At 48.4% G+C, this 14895-nt stretch overlaps 1 protein-coding gene across 1 annotated transcript in view; it reads left to right on the top strand.

The window, feature by feature from the left end:
• Nucleotides 1-6015: 6015 nt before the first annotated feature.
• Nucleotides 6016-14895, top strand: part of LOC113591659 (muscarinic acetylcholine receptor M3) — a 68652-nt gene continuing 59772 nt past the window's right edge. The window contains exon 1 of the mRNA XM_035533204.1: nt 6016-6118. The gene's annotated coding sequence lies outside the window, so the exon portion shown is untranslated. The remainder of the gene's footprint in view (nt 6119-14895) is intronic.

The raw sequence follows: 14895 nt of genomic DNA on the forward strand, positions 1-14895 counted from the left end.
GAAACAACCCTGCAACTCACCGGCTCAGGCAGTGAATTCACTCCGAAGGGTCTGAGGCGTCCGCCACAATGCCTGCACTCACAGCACTGATAAATGACCTCCATGTCAAAGTTTGTTTTGATGTGGTAAAAGGGAAAAAAAACGAATTGCGTCTGATCTGCCCATCTGACAGCTGAATCGGACGCCACTGCATTCTGAAGGGAGGGTTTGTTAGTGTGCTCCATCGCGTGCTCCAGCGCGTAAATGCACTTTGCAGCCTTGCGTGTGAACAGCTGAAACTTCCGGAATAGATGAACGGTGTATTTCAAAAGAGTCACAGAAAAAGCTCTAGTGGAAAATGGGTGGAAACAATCACTCTGGATTCAGAGTGAAGGCTACTAACGGACAGCCTGGATAGACTTCAGTAATGCCCTCTAGCCCCTCGTACACTAAAGCACTACACCCAGAGCACTGCTACCTGACAGGTGGCTAACAGAGTAGCACAGTATTAAAGCACAGCACAGAACTACAGCACAGTACTACAGCACTACAACACAGTACTACAGCACTAGAGCACAGTACTACAGCACAGCACTACAGCACAGTACTACAGCACTACAACACTAGAGCACAGTACTACAACACTAGAGCACAGTACTACAGCACAGCACTACAGCACAGTACTACAGCAGCACAATACTCCAGCAGCACAGTACTACAGCACAGTACTACAGCAGCACAGCACAGCACTACAGCAGCACAGCACAGCACTACAGCACAGTACTATAGCACAGCACTACAGCACAGTACTACAGCACAGTACTACAACACTAGAGCACAGTACTACAGCACAGTACTACAGCAGCACAGTACTACAGCAGCATGGTACTACAGCAGCACAGTACTACAGCAGCACAGTACTACAGCACAGTACTACAGCAGCACAGCACAGCACTACAGCACAGTACTATAGCACAGCACTACAGCACAGTACTATAGCACAGCACTACAGCACAGTACTACAGCAGCACAGCACAGCACTACAGCAGCACAGCACAGCACTACAGCACAGTACTACAGCAGCACAGTACTCCAGCACAGTACTACAGCAGCACAGCACAGCACTACAGCAGCACAGCACAGTACTACAGCAGCACAGTACTCCAGCACAGTACTACAGCAGCACAGCACAGCACTACAGCAGCACAGCACAGTACTACAGCAGCACAGTACTCCAGCACAGTACTACAGCAGCACAGCACAGCACTACAGCACAGTACTACAGCACTGCAACACTACAGCACTACAGCACAGCACTACAGCACTACAACACCACAGGACAGTACTTCATCGCTTTATTAGCACCAGACGAATCGGTTCAAAAATGACCGAAGGAAGGTGTTTTTTCTAATATTTAAAACAATTTAAATATAAAGCAAATTCAGGCAATTCTTTCAGAGTGAGATTCAGGTTCTGTGAGAGCCGTCTGATGGGTTCACAGACCCTCCCACAGGCTGTACCTCAGGGGCCTTCAGGAGGGATCAGGAAGAGTGCTGGAGACACCTGGCATTCCGCTCTGGAAGCAGGGAGCGGGGAATACTCCACCACCATCATCACACCACCATCACACCACCACCTCCACCAACACCACCACCACCATCACACCACCACCTCCACCACCATCATCACACCACCACCTCCACCACCATCATCACACCACCACCTCCACCACCACCATCACACCACCACCTCCACCAACACCACCACCACCATCACACCACCAACACCACCACCATCATCGCACCACCACCTCCACCACCATCATCACACCACCACCTCCACCAACACCACCACCATCACACCAACACCACCACCACCATCACACCACCAACACCACCACCATCGCACCACCACCTCCACCACCATCATCACACCACCACCTCCACCAACACCACCACCACCATCACACCACCAACACCACCACCATCATCACACCTCCACCTACACCACCATCACACCACCACCTCCACCAACACCACCACCACCACCTCCACCACCATCATCGCACCACCACCTCCACCAACACCACCATCATCTTACCTCCACCTCTACCATACTGAAAATGCCTGCAACTGATGGGGAAGAAACAACACACTGATAACTTCCTGGCTTTTGTGTAATGGGGCTGTTTGGAGACTGACTGCCATTTTTGGTGTTTAAAGGTTCCTTGAACATTCAGGCTCATTCCCGCCAATCCACTGTAATTCTAAGATCTTATTTTAAATGTGATACATTTTTTTCATTTGATGGCGTTTGAGACGCAGGATTAGTAATCGGCTAATTTGTAATTCAGTTTGCTGATCAATTATATCATTAACTGGCATATCATGCAGTAATCATAAAATCACCTTTTAGTTTCAGTGTGTTTATTTAGTTTGAGAGAATCAGTGTGTGTATTTTGTTTTGGTTGAGAGAATTGACTCTCTGAGCTCCTCCAGTATTGTTTCTTCAGGTCCATCCAAGAGGACCAATTGCAACCTAAACAGAAACAGACCTGAGACCTTAGATGACATCAGAGCCTCAAGGTGGAGCCAAATACATTATATCAACTGTAACATATCAGCATTATATCCATCATGTGTCGCTGTGTGGCATTTCACATGAAGCCCATGCGTACACGACCCCCTGGCCGCCTGCCCACCCATCAGTCATCGGAGATGTCCCGTAAAGCGAGAACACTCTCACTACCAAGCTTAAATTTAAACATTCGGCTTCTGGGGCTTTTAATCTGAGCCCACCCCAAACATGCAGAGTCCACATGTGTGTACAGCTTGATGGGAGCTTAATTAATGGCACTGGGTTGATTGAAGTTTGTGGTTTAATTAAATCAGAGCACCTGAAAGTGAGTGAAAGTGATTGGTTCCACTCCTCCTTGCCTTCATTTACATAGGCATGTCAAATTTAATCACTAGGTAATACAATAGGTAATGTGCCGTGCTGACCCCTGGTAATTCAGTTAGAAAATGCAAAACAGAATAAACATGTAAACACAGAGGCACAGTCTTCATGGGGTTGTTCCAAGCTGCACCACCTGCTATAACTGGAGTATTTACAACCCTGGTATGAACAGCAAATACAAATTATATATACTGTGTGTGTGTGTGTGTGTGTGTGTGTGCGTGTGTGTTTGTGTGTGAGCTCCCAAAATCTGACCCAAAGGTGGATGTATTTGTGTAGGATTGTGTGTGTCTTGGGGGAGAGATTCAGCCTTTATTGCTGGTTTATTGTTTCCAACCAGGTACGTTTCTCAGTGTATAGTTATATTTATTAAATAAGGCTTCTTGTGTCTTCTGGAGTAGGAGCCAACATCACACATTCATACATTCACAGTTAGTTATGACTGAATGAGCACTGGACACTCAAAACTATGAGCAATATAAGAGCAGAGTTACCCTAGAGCACAGCCATCTAGAGCACAGCCATCCTGTAGCACAGCCATCCTGTAGCACAGCGGTCTAGAGCACAGCCATCCTGTAGCACAGCGGTCTAGAGCACAGCCATCCTGTAGCACAGCGGTCTGGAGCACAGCCATCCTGTAGCACAGTGGTCTGGAGCACAGCCATCCTGTAGCACAGCCATCTAGAGCACAGCCATCTAGAGCACAGCCATCCTGTAGCACAGTGGTCTGGAGCACAGCCATCCTGTAGCACAGCCATCCCGTAGCACAGTGGTCTAGAGCACAGCAGTATTAGATGTTCTCATCTTTTTCTCACTCTCTCTCAGTTGAAAACATCACAGCAACGCGCAACTCTCATGCATCTCATGCATCAGTCGTCCATGTCCTGTCACACCCAATGTGTGGACGTTCAGTCACGGCACACAACGTATGCGACAACGGCTGTGGTCATGTCAGGGTGAGCTGGTGCTTAATAGCACCAGTGGCTTCAACTTGGAAATATGGACAGACTCTACCTCCAAGGTTAATTATTCATCTAGGAAGCCCAGCGTGGAAAGATTCGCTGCCCTACTGCTGCACTGAGATCTTAATAAAATATAAATGTAAAACAATACATCAAAAAGAGGCAAATAACTAGAGGAAAATAGTATTAATGACAGCTACGAATATCACTGGTGATTTCAGAACTACCACTTAGTTATCATCCATCTGATATGTCAGGGGTGGCTGGTGAGCGTTTGTATCCAGCTCATGCTGTCCACAGGATGGGGGTGTGTCTGGGGTAAAGCTGTGTTCTCGTCACCTGCGGTAACATTGTGAGGAAGGAGGGCACCCAGAATCCCCTGCACCTGAACCCTCTCTCAGTCACATCACCCACAGCAAAACACACACACTGCTGTGTTACGACATGCCCTGTGTGTGGTTCTGATGCCCCTGGCTGCGGTCCAAGATGTGATTTTTGAATGATTTTGGTAAAGAAACGTATGAGCCACATTCTGTGTTAAGAAATGTTTCAAAATCGTTAAGATGTTGCCACGTCGTTATCCAATAACCGAATGCTGGGTTAAATTAAGACATGGTAGTAAATGGTCATGAACTTGTCAGATGACTGAGAAATGCAACGCACTTTTATTTAGCAAATGTTCTAACCAGTGACAATAATTTTCTGTAAAACTGCAGTAACCTTTTGCATTTAAATAGATATTGTCAAGTCACCTGGAGAGCAGTAGGCGTAAAACAAGTGTAAAATGATCAACTCAATGAACTCATTTGAAATCCGAGGCGTAAAATTCGCGTTTGGTAGGTGAGGACGCGCGCATGCGCTCTTTTCCGTGCCGTCTGATTGCGTCTTATTTCGCGCCGCGCGCGATAATAACGGCGTGCAGACAGGTGCCCTGCGGGTGGCGCGTGCACTTCCAGACCCGCGCGGTGCAAGTGCGTAAGAAACGGCGCCGTGACACTCCTCCGAAACTTTCGTGCACGCAAACTTTTAAACCCCCTGCTACGTGACATCAGCGGGCCGGGCGGCACCGCGTCACCTGCTCACCAGGCGTCGGCAGTCTGGTCTGATCCGGCGGAAGCCGAGTTGTGCAGAACCGCTCCAACTGCTCTCATGCCGAGGACGCCACTGTGCGTTCCGCTTCAGCCATTTACAGCCGCGAGGTGACGCGAGCGCTGAGAGCGCACGGGCGCCACGCGCAGTCCAGCCCGCCGGAGAGGAGCAGACGCGGAGGCGCCGACTGCAAGCTCGTGTTTCGTTCGTGCAGTTGGTCTGAACGCTGCAGTCGCGCCCCGTACTGCCTGTTACCGTCCCCGAGCTCGAATGCCACCTGTCGGCGTGCGTCGCGCTCGTTTAGGCCTGCGCATCGGCGCGCTCCATTAACCGCTCCGCCGGCGCCGTGGGTTTAACCCGCGTGGGCACCGAGAGTGACGTCTCCACTTCTCCACTGTGAGACGTTTCCGTCCCCTGACGGAGCGGGCGCGTCTGCACGAGCGCAGCCCCTGGATGGCTGGAGGCTGCTCCGCGCTCGCTCCGTTGCGGACGCAGTAGAGGTGGCGCTGCGTGCTTCTGTGTTCTGCTACTCCGGGTCGGGGACTGAGCCACTGAAAGAGCCCCGATGTCGCTGAACTCGGTCCGTTTGAATTTTCAGAAACAGAAACTGAAATGTGGCATTTTGCGAGCGTGCGCGTTTTGATGTGGTTGGCACTCGTGACTGAATCTGCTGTCTGGCTGCAGTATTTCTGTGTAAACGCGCCTTGACGGCCGTGGCTACTCTCATGCCGCTCGCGGACCTGTTTGTTACCGGTAACGTTGGACGTTTTCTCAAACGTCCCGTGCACGCGCCTTGCCTTAAAGATTCGTGCCTTCTTCATCGTTACTTGGACGCCTGCCCACCGCCGAGAGTTGTGCAGATCAGAATCGTTTCGCAGAACATGTTCAGATCAAATCGGCGGTCTCCAGTTGTGCGTATGTGAGGAAGGACAGACCGTGAAGAACGCGCGCTGCTCGCGCGAGCGGAACGCTGCTGCTGCCGCGTGCCGGACGACACCGCGGACACGTTGGGATAAAAGTTGTCGGTACGCGTGCTAGAGCCGGACTCGTGCTTAGGTGCAAACGCCACTGACCAGAGAGAGAGAGGAATACCGGCGGAAGAGTAACGCGTGCTTTTGCGCAGAGCGACGGTAAGTCACGATATGACCGACATGTGCCAAGACGTGAGGCTTTAAACGCTCCTCCAGCTCAACGCACAATGCTGGCACGCACTTATTCAACGTGCGTCTCTCGTTCCTCTCTCAGCCTTTCACTGTGTCTGTCGGTTTTTTTTCCTTCCAGCAGTGACCAGTGCAGTGCACTTATCCTTCAGTTTCTATTTCATAAATGTACTGAAAGACTGAAATACCATAGCGAGTTTTATCTCACGTGGTGTGAAAACTTTATAATGGGTTGCCTGGTTAACAGCATTTATCCGGCAAAGGGATCTTATTGAAGCTCGAGCCTTTTGTTTAATCAAACGAACAGAATATGGAACCTTTGTTTCTCTGGTAGTCCAGCGGCTCAGAGGACGCTGATGGTCTCAATCTACGACCCTCCGGAAGTGAGCGTCAGGTTTCTAGTGTGACCTGAATATATCATTTTCATATGAGGATGCATGGTAAATAATTACAGTTTAAGTTAGGGACAGAAGTCTTCCTCAGACCAGGGTATTGAGACTGTGCTCCAGTGCAGGTATGTTGCTGGCTATGGTGTATGGAGGTTCAAGGTGTTTTGGGTTGAGTAACACTAGAGACTGAAGGCTCACCTGCTTGAGGACGGCCACTCTGCGCGTGACGGAAGGAGTCGATAAAATATGCTTGTGATGTTAGGTGTGTAGCCTCCTAGATGCTACGCTCCACTAGGGTTTCATGTTGTTCATGGGGTGGTGGTGTTTGTTGGGTGGTGGTGGTGGGTTTCAGTAGGGTGGTGTGCTCATGTCTGCTAGTTTAGTGTCAACAGAAGGAAGATATTTGTGTGGCAGGTGCCCAAATCTTCCTTCTGGCTTTTAAGATCACAGACTGCAAATACATGCAAATACACCATGGCTGTCCGGTCTGTCTCTCCTGCCTGTCTGTCTGTTTGTGCATCCCCTTCTTTTTATCTGTCTCCTTTTGTCTGTCCTTTTCTATTTTTTTCTGTCAGTCTCTCGCTGTGTCTCTCTTTCTGTTGTGTCTCAGTCAGTTAAATTGGCAGTGATCTCGAAAGCTGCAGATTTAATGTCATCAGAGAGACCAAGAGGCATGATGGACCTTCTTTTGTTAGCTGTGTGAAAATTCTCCACCCTGTTGACAATATGGTTTGCTTAGCCAGGGTGCAGAGCTAACTTGTTACCCTGCTTCTCTGGGTCCTTTAAGGCACTGAAGTTGTTTCTGTTTTCTGTTGATGTTATGTTCCAGAGGACAGTTATTTTAAAAAAATAAATCATTTTTAGTAACAAAGTAAGTTTCAGTCCCCTTCTGTAAGTAGTGCACGTGTCCATGAGTACACTCAGTAGTAGTGTACATGTCCATGAGTACACTCAGTAGTAGTGTACGTGTCCATGAGTACACTCACTAGTAGTGCACGTGTCCATGAGTACACGCAGTAGTAGTGCACGTGTCCATGAGTACACGCAGTAGTAGTGCACGTGTCCATGAGTACACGCAGTAGTAGTGCACGTGTCCATGAGTACACGCAGTAGTAGTGCACGTGTCCATGAGTACACGCAGTAGTAGTGCAGGTATCCATGAGTACACTCAGTAGTAGTGTACGTGTCCATGAGTACACTCAGTAGTAGTGCACGTGTCCATGAGTACACTCAGTAGTAGTGCAGGTATCCATGAGTACACGCAGTAGTAGTGCACGTATCCATGAGTACACTCACTAGTAGTGTACGTGTCCATGAGTACACTCACTAGTAGTGCAGGTATCCATGAGTACACTCAGTAGTAGTGCAGGTATCCATGAGTACACTCAGTAGTAGTGCATGTATCCACGAGTACACGCAGTAGTAGTGCAGGTATCCACGAGTACACTCAGTAGTAGTGCAGGTATCCACGAGTACGCTCAGTAGTAGTGCACGTATCCATGAGCCTCTCAGTAGTAGTGCACGCGTCCATGAGCCTCTCAGTAGTAGTGCACGTATCCATGAGCCTCTCAGTAGTAGTGAACGCGTCCACGAGCCTCTCAGTAGTAGTGAACGCGTCCACGAGCCTCTCAGTAGTAGTGCACGTGTCCACGAGCCTCTCAGTAGTAGTGCACGTATCCATGAGCCTCTCAGTAGTAGTGCACGCATCCATGAGCCTCTCAGTAGTAGTGCACATGTCCATGAGCCTCTCAGTAGTAGTGCACGTGTCCTGCAGAAAGAGAAAGCCTGTGTTTATTCCAGAATGGATGGGATCAGGTTTTAGTAGTGTATTATTTATACTGACTGTCTGGTTCAGTTGCCACTGAGGGTGTGGTTTATACGAGAATCAAATATTAAGGCTACCTGTCACGCTATCAGCCATATGTCAACACAGCAAGTGCCTTATATTTGTTCTGAATCAGTGTGATTGTGTCAGCAGAGTGAGTTGTTGTGACAAAATACATTTCAGAAAGACAACATATGTCTTTTACAAGACTTGTTTTTAAAATATTTTTGTAGCTTGAACAGGCTCTCTAAGCAATGCTATTGCTATGGCGTCTAATGTTCAAATTCTGACACTTAGCAAGTTATCTAGTAGAGATCAGTGTGGTGGCCTGTTGTAACTTGTGTAGGGAATGAGGACTATCCAAGAAAAACCTGATTATTATTATTAATTCTAAAATTATTTTTAAAAGAATGAAATTAAGATGTTGTCATTTTCTTCTTCTTCTATAAAGCACAGGTTTACTGTTTGATTAGCTGATATGATTTAACAGGAATACCTGTTTAAGATATTTATCATTTGTTTTTTAAAAAACAAGTTGCCTACAGTTCAAGCTTCCAGGTAGTTACACAAATGTACACAAATGTTTTATGTTATTAAATTATGTTAATGAATGTAGACTCGAGCACCTGCCAGTCCTGATTTTCTTTGTCTTTCTCATAAAAAAACCTCTGCGTCTGAGCTCTGAGCTCTTCTAGTTAGGCTTAAACTTGAAGTTTGTTTGTTTGGTTGTCAGGTGTGCACCTCAGGTGTGGTAAGAAAAAACAAAATGTAGAGAGACATTTGGGGATGAGTCTGGCACTGCTACCGCGTGTCTCGGGTTCTCCGGAATTATTCCCTGCGTGTGGCACTCTGTGGCCCATGGGCTGAGGAAAGGCTGTGCAGAGTTCTCCGTGGTTCAGCCCGTCTCCGACACTGGACTTCTGGGAGACGTGCGGTACATAGCCGGAGTGCCGAAACCGCGACGCGGTTCTGTTAATGGGGTCGGCGGCACCAGCTGCAAGAACCGAGCAGTAAACATCTGCCTAGTTGTGTTTCTCTGTCTTGATCGTCTGTCTCATTAGGAAGTCTTCCAGATGCTCCCTTAGCGCGAGCAGGGTGGCTTGTTAGCGTGGTCTGTTTGTTCCGAACAATCGCGCCGATGGCTATCATTTTAACGCGCTGGGATGGAAGTGATGTCATCTGAATGTGATTTTCCGCTTTGCTGCGTGAGATAATTGAAAGAGTTATTTGGCTTTAGGTGCCTGGTCACTTTTGTTCATTTTACCCACAACACATTGCAGCGACTTCATCCCCTGGTATGTTTATTCTTAACGTCGTCTGTTTCATTATGGTGTGGGTGAGTGTAGTTAAGGTTTGTTCATTTTAATCTGTGCTCTGTAGCATCTGTTTTCCAGTTATAATTACGAATTCTAATCTTGGTCCACCGCTGATGGTGTTTGAACTGGTTGGTTTATTTTCTAAATGAGTGTGGGGAGACTGTTGTGAAACTCACGTGCGAAAGCCATTTTTAAACACTTCTGAGATAGGCAGAAACTCAATTATATGTTTACTGCCACGGTAGCTTCATGTGTTTCTCTGTCACAGCCAAAAACATGACCTGCCGATACTTCTTACCTCCCAGTCTCTAGTGTGTGTGTGTGTGTGTGTGTGTGTGTGTGTGTCCCACCTCCCAGTCTGTAGTGTGTGTGTGTGTGTGTGTGTGTCCCACCTCCCAGTCTGTAGTGTGTGTGTGTGTGTGTGTGTGTGTGTGTGTGTGTGTCCCACCTCCCAGTCTGTAGTGCGTGTGTGTGTCCCACCTCCCAGTCTGTAGTGTGTGTGTGTGTGTGTGTGTCCCACCTCCCAGTCTGTAGTGTGTGTGTGTGTGTGTGTGTGTGTGTGTGTGTGTCCCACCTCCCAGTCTGTAGTGTGTGTGTGTCCCACCTCCCAGTCTGTAGTGTGTGTGTGTGCATCCCACCTCTCAGTCTGTAGTGTGTGTGTGTCCCACCTCCCAGTCTGTAGTGTGTGTGTGTGTGTGTGTGTGTCCCACCTCCCAGTCTGTAGTGTGTGTGTGTGTGTGTGTGTGTGTCCCACCTCCCAGTCTGTAGTGCGTGTGTGTGTCCCACCTCCCAGTCTGTAGTGTGTGTGTGTGTGTGTGTGTGTGTGTGTGTGTGTGTGTGTCCCACCTCCCAGTCTGTAGTGTGTGTGTGTGTGTGTGTGTGTGTGTCCCACCTCCCAGTCTGTAGTGTGTGTGCGTCCCACCTCCCAGTCTGTAGTGTGTGTGTGTGTGTGTGTGTCCCACCTCCCAGTCTGTAGTGTGTGTGTGTCCCACCTCCCAGTCTGTAGTGTGTGTGTGTGCATCCCACCTCCCAGTCTGTAGTGTGTGTGTCCCACCTCCCAGTCTGTAGTGTGTGTGTGTGTCCCACCTCCCAGTCTGTAGTTTATTTGCGTCCCACCTCCCAGTCTGTAGTGTGTGTGTGTGTGTGTGTGTGTGTGTGTGTGTGTGTGTCCCACCTCTCAATCTGTAGTGTGTGTGTGTCCCACCTCCCAGTCTGTAGTGTGTGTGTGTGCATCCCACCTCCCAGTCTGTAGTGTGTGTGTGTCCCACCTCCCAGTCTGTAGTGTGTGTGTGTCCCACCTCCCAGTCTGTAGTGTGTTTGCGTCCCACCTCCCAGTCTGTAGTGTGTGTGCGTCCCACCTCCCAGTCTGTAGTGTGTGTGTGTGTGTGTGTGTGTGTGTGTGTCCCACCTCCCAGTCTGTAGTGTGTGTGTGTGCATCCCACCTCCCAGTCTGTAGTGTGTGTGTGTCCCACCTCCCAGTCTGTAGTGTGTGTGTGTGTGTGTGTGTGTCCCACCTCCCAGTCTGTAGTGTGTGTGTGTGTGTGTGTGTGTGTGTCCCACCTCCCAGTCTGTAGTGTGTGTGTGTGTGTGTGTGTGTGTGTGTGTCCCACCTCTCAGTCTGTAGTGTGTGTGTGTCCCACCTCCCAGTCTGTAGTGTGTGTGTGTGCATCCCACCTCCCAGTCTGTAGTGTGTGTGTGTGCATCCCACCTCCCAGTCTGTAGTGTGTGTGTGTCCCACCTCCCAGTCTGTAGTGTGTGTGCGTCCCACCTCCCAGTCTGTAGTGTGTGTGTGTGTGTGTGTGTGTGTGTCCCACCTCCCAGTCTGTAGTGTGTGTGTGTGTGTGTGTGTGAGTGTGAGTGTGTGTGTGTGTGTGTGTGTGTGTGCGTCCCACCTCCCAGTCTGTAGTGTGTGTGTGTGTGTGTGTGTGTCCCACCTCCCAGTCTGTAGTGTGTGTGTGTGTGTGTGTGCGTCCCACCTCCCAGTCTGTAGTGTGTGTGTGTGTGTGTGTGAGTGTGTGTGTGTGTGTGTGTGTGTGTGTGTGCGTCCCACCTCCCAGTCTGTAGTGTGTGTGTGTGTGTGTGTGTGTGTGTGTGTGTGTGTGTGTGTGTGTGTGTGTGTGTGTGTGCGTCCCACCTCCCAGTCTGTAGTGTGTGTGTGTGTGTGTGTGTGTGTGTGTGTGTGTGTGTGTGTGTGTGTGTGTGAGTGTGTGTGTGTGTGTGTGCGTCCCACCTCCCAGTCTGTAGTGTGTGTGTGTGTGTGAGTGTGTGAGTGTGTGTGTGTGTGAGTGTGTGTGTGTGTGTGTGTGTGTGTGTGTGTGTGTGCGTCCCACCTCCCAGTGTGTGTGTGTGTGTGTGTGTGTGTGTGTGTGTGTGTGTGTGTCCCACCTCCCAGTCTGTAGTGTGTGTGTGTGTGTGTGTGTGTGAGTGTGTGTGTGTGTGTGTGTGTGTGTGTGTGTGCGTCCCACCTCCCAGTCTGTAGTGTGTGTGTGTGTGTGTGTGTGTGTGTGTGTGTGTGTGTGTGTGTGTGTGTGTGTCTCACCTCCCAGTCTACGTTCTTTCTCTTTTCAGAGACACTTCTGAGATTCCTGTCCAACCCACAGCCAAATTACTGTGTTGGAACAAAATCTGCTGGTGGCTTCCAGACATTGAGGCCCATTAAACAGCTCCCTGACCTTCCTGTTTAATGACAGTTAAATTTAAAACCATATCAACTCCCCTTTTAAAGAGACAATTCTGTTCATGAATTTAAGGTAAGGAGACAGCACAGTGGAGAAGCATCTGATGTCTGACTCGCAGTCTCTGATGAAGTTCATTCATGTCTGAAGCAGAATGGTGATCACTATCAGATGTTCGTAATTACTCTTTCCACCACGAATGGCCTTTTTTGGTCTGTTTAGTCTATTTTGACCTTCCAAAGTGGGAAATAGATCTGCCCTCAAAATTAGGATAAAAGTGTGCCAACCAGCGAACAGTTTGTAGCTGTAATCAGGACGGAGACTGATGACCAAGCTGTTACCAAGCTCAACTTTCTCAGTGGGGATGTGATGTCAGTGGTAGCGTGAGGAACAGGCAGGCGTCTCATTTTTGGGCGAATGCAATATTGTAATGTTCACATGATGCACTTTCTGGGAAACAATACATGTGCTTACTCAAATATTTACTGTGCTGGATAGGGCACTTTGTGTGTGTGTGTGTGTGTGTGTGTGTGCGTGCGCCATCTCTATATTTATTCAGGGATATATGCTTCTTAACGAGGGAAAGTTACTGTTCCAACATGTGTACAAACTACTGAGTAACAGAACAACCAAACACTTTTATGATGGTGTAATTGTCCTGCAATAAAAAGATTTGCAAGAGGAGAGAGAGAGAGAGAGAGAGAGAGAGAGAGAGAGAGAGAGAGAGAGAGAGAGAGAGAGAGAGAGAGAGAGAGAGAGGGAGGGAAAAGAACTTGCTTGTCGAGGTGGAAACAGTGTTTTGCTGTGCTAGGCCAGCCGTGTACCCGGCAGAGTCCGGAGCCAAATCATGGCATTCCATCTTTCAGATTTAAACCATTAGTGCCTACTCAACCCCAAACGCCTGTCCTAAAATAGCCATCCCCTCTGCATGAGAAAATGAAAGATTTATAATGTTAACATTCAGTGGGGGTTGTTTGCTCAGTGTGGCAAAAAAAAAAAAAAAAAAAGGCAAATTTTAATTTAGGGGAAAGATCACTTGACATTTACTCATCCAGTAAAAGAGTCAAAGGGCGAAAAACCAAAACCTGCATCCTCTTGCCAACCTGCTGTGTGACACCACAGATGGGTGTTGAAGTGTTTACCATAATTTAAACTACAAATCTCTCCCCTGTAACTTAGATGAACAGCCTGCAGGCACTGTATGGCAGTGAATTGAATTTAATATCGAAGAAAAATGTGAGACTAATGTGCTGGCATGTGCTTCCTAGGACGTCTGAAGTCCGTTTAATATTGTCCTCATCTAATCACAATCTGTTGTGCGTTAGCAGCTGTCTGTTCCACCTGTCGGGCACGCCGTGCCTGCAAGGCTCTGTCGGGGTTAAGTAGGTCTTTGACTGCTCATCCTTTTCCATGGAAAGTTTTGACAGTCTGTGAGTGCGATGCGGGCCTGGTGTTGGGCGCCCCTCGAAAGCCAAACACAGCAGTGGAGGCCCCGGAGACACGGGGCCGCAAACATAAACTCCAGGGTTGGGGTTAGGGTTAGGGTTACTGTTAGGGTTGGGGTTAGGGTTAGGGTTGGGGTTAGGGTTAGGGTTGGGGTTAGGGTTAGGGTTAGAGTTAGGTTTAAGTGTTACTGTTAGGGTTAGGGTTAGACTTAGGTTTAAGTGTTACTGTTAGGGTTAGGGTTAGGGTTAGAGTTAGGGTTAGGGTTAGGGTTGGGGTTAGGGTTAGGGTTAGGGTTGGGGTTAGGGTTAGGGTTAGAGTTAGGTTTAAGTGTTACTGTTAGGGTTAGGGTTAGGTTAGGGTTAGGGTTAGAGTTGGGGTTAGGGTTAGGGTTGTTAGGGTTAGGGTTAGGGTTAGAGTTAGGTTTAAGTGTTACTGTTAGGGTTAGGGTTAGAGTTGGGGTTAGGGTTAGGGTTGGGGTTAGGGTTAGGGTTGTTAGGGTTAGGGTTAGAGTTAGGTTTAAGTGTTACTGTTAGGGTTAGGGTTAGAGTTAGGGTTAGGGTTAAGTGTTACTGTTAGGGTTAGGGTTGGGGTTAGGGTTAGGGTTAGGGTTGGGGTTAGGGTTAGGGTTGTTAGGGTTAGGGTTAGAGTTAGGTTTAAGTGTTACTGTTAGGGTTAGGGTTAGGGTTGGGGTTAGGGTTAGGGTTGGGGTTAGGGTTAGGGTTAGGGTTGTTAGGGTTAGGGTTAGGGTTAAGTGTTACTGTTAGGGTTAGGGTTAGGGTTAAGTGTTACTGTTAGGGTTAGGGTTAGGGTTGGGGTGAGGGTTAGGGTTAGAGTTAGGTTTAAGTGTTACTGTTAGGGTTAGGGTTAGGGTTAAGTGTTACGGTTAGGGTTAGGGTTAGGGTTGGGGTTAGGGTTAGGGTTAGGGTTGGGGTTAGGGTTAGGGTTGTTATTGTTAGGGTTAGGGTTAGGGTTAGAGTTAGGGTTAAGTGTTATTGTTAGGGTTGGGGTTAGGGTTGTGGTTAGGGTTAGAGTTAGGGTTGGGGTTGGGGTTAGGGTTAGGGTTAGGGTTAGAGTTAGGGTTAGGGTTAAGTGTTAC

This window comes from Electrophorus electricus, chromosome 14, assembly GCF_013358815.1.
Source record: "Electrophorus electricus isolate fEleEle1 chromosome 14, fEleEle1.pri, whole genome shotgun sequence".
Taxonomy (NCBI): domain Eukaryota; kingdom Metazoa; phylum Chordata; class Actinopteri; order Gymnotiformes; family Gymnotidae; genus Electrophorus; species Electrophorus electricus.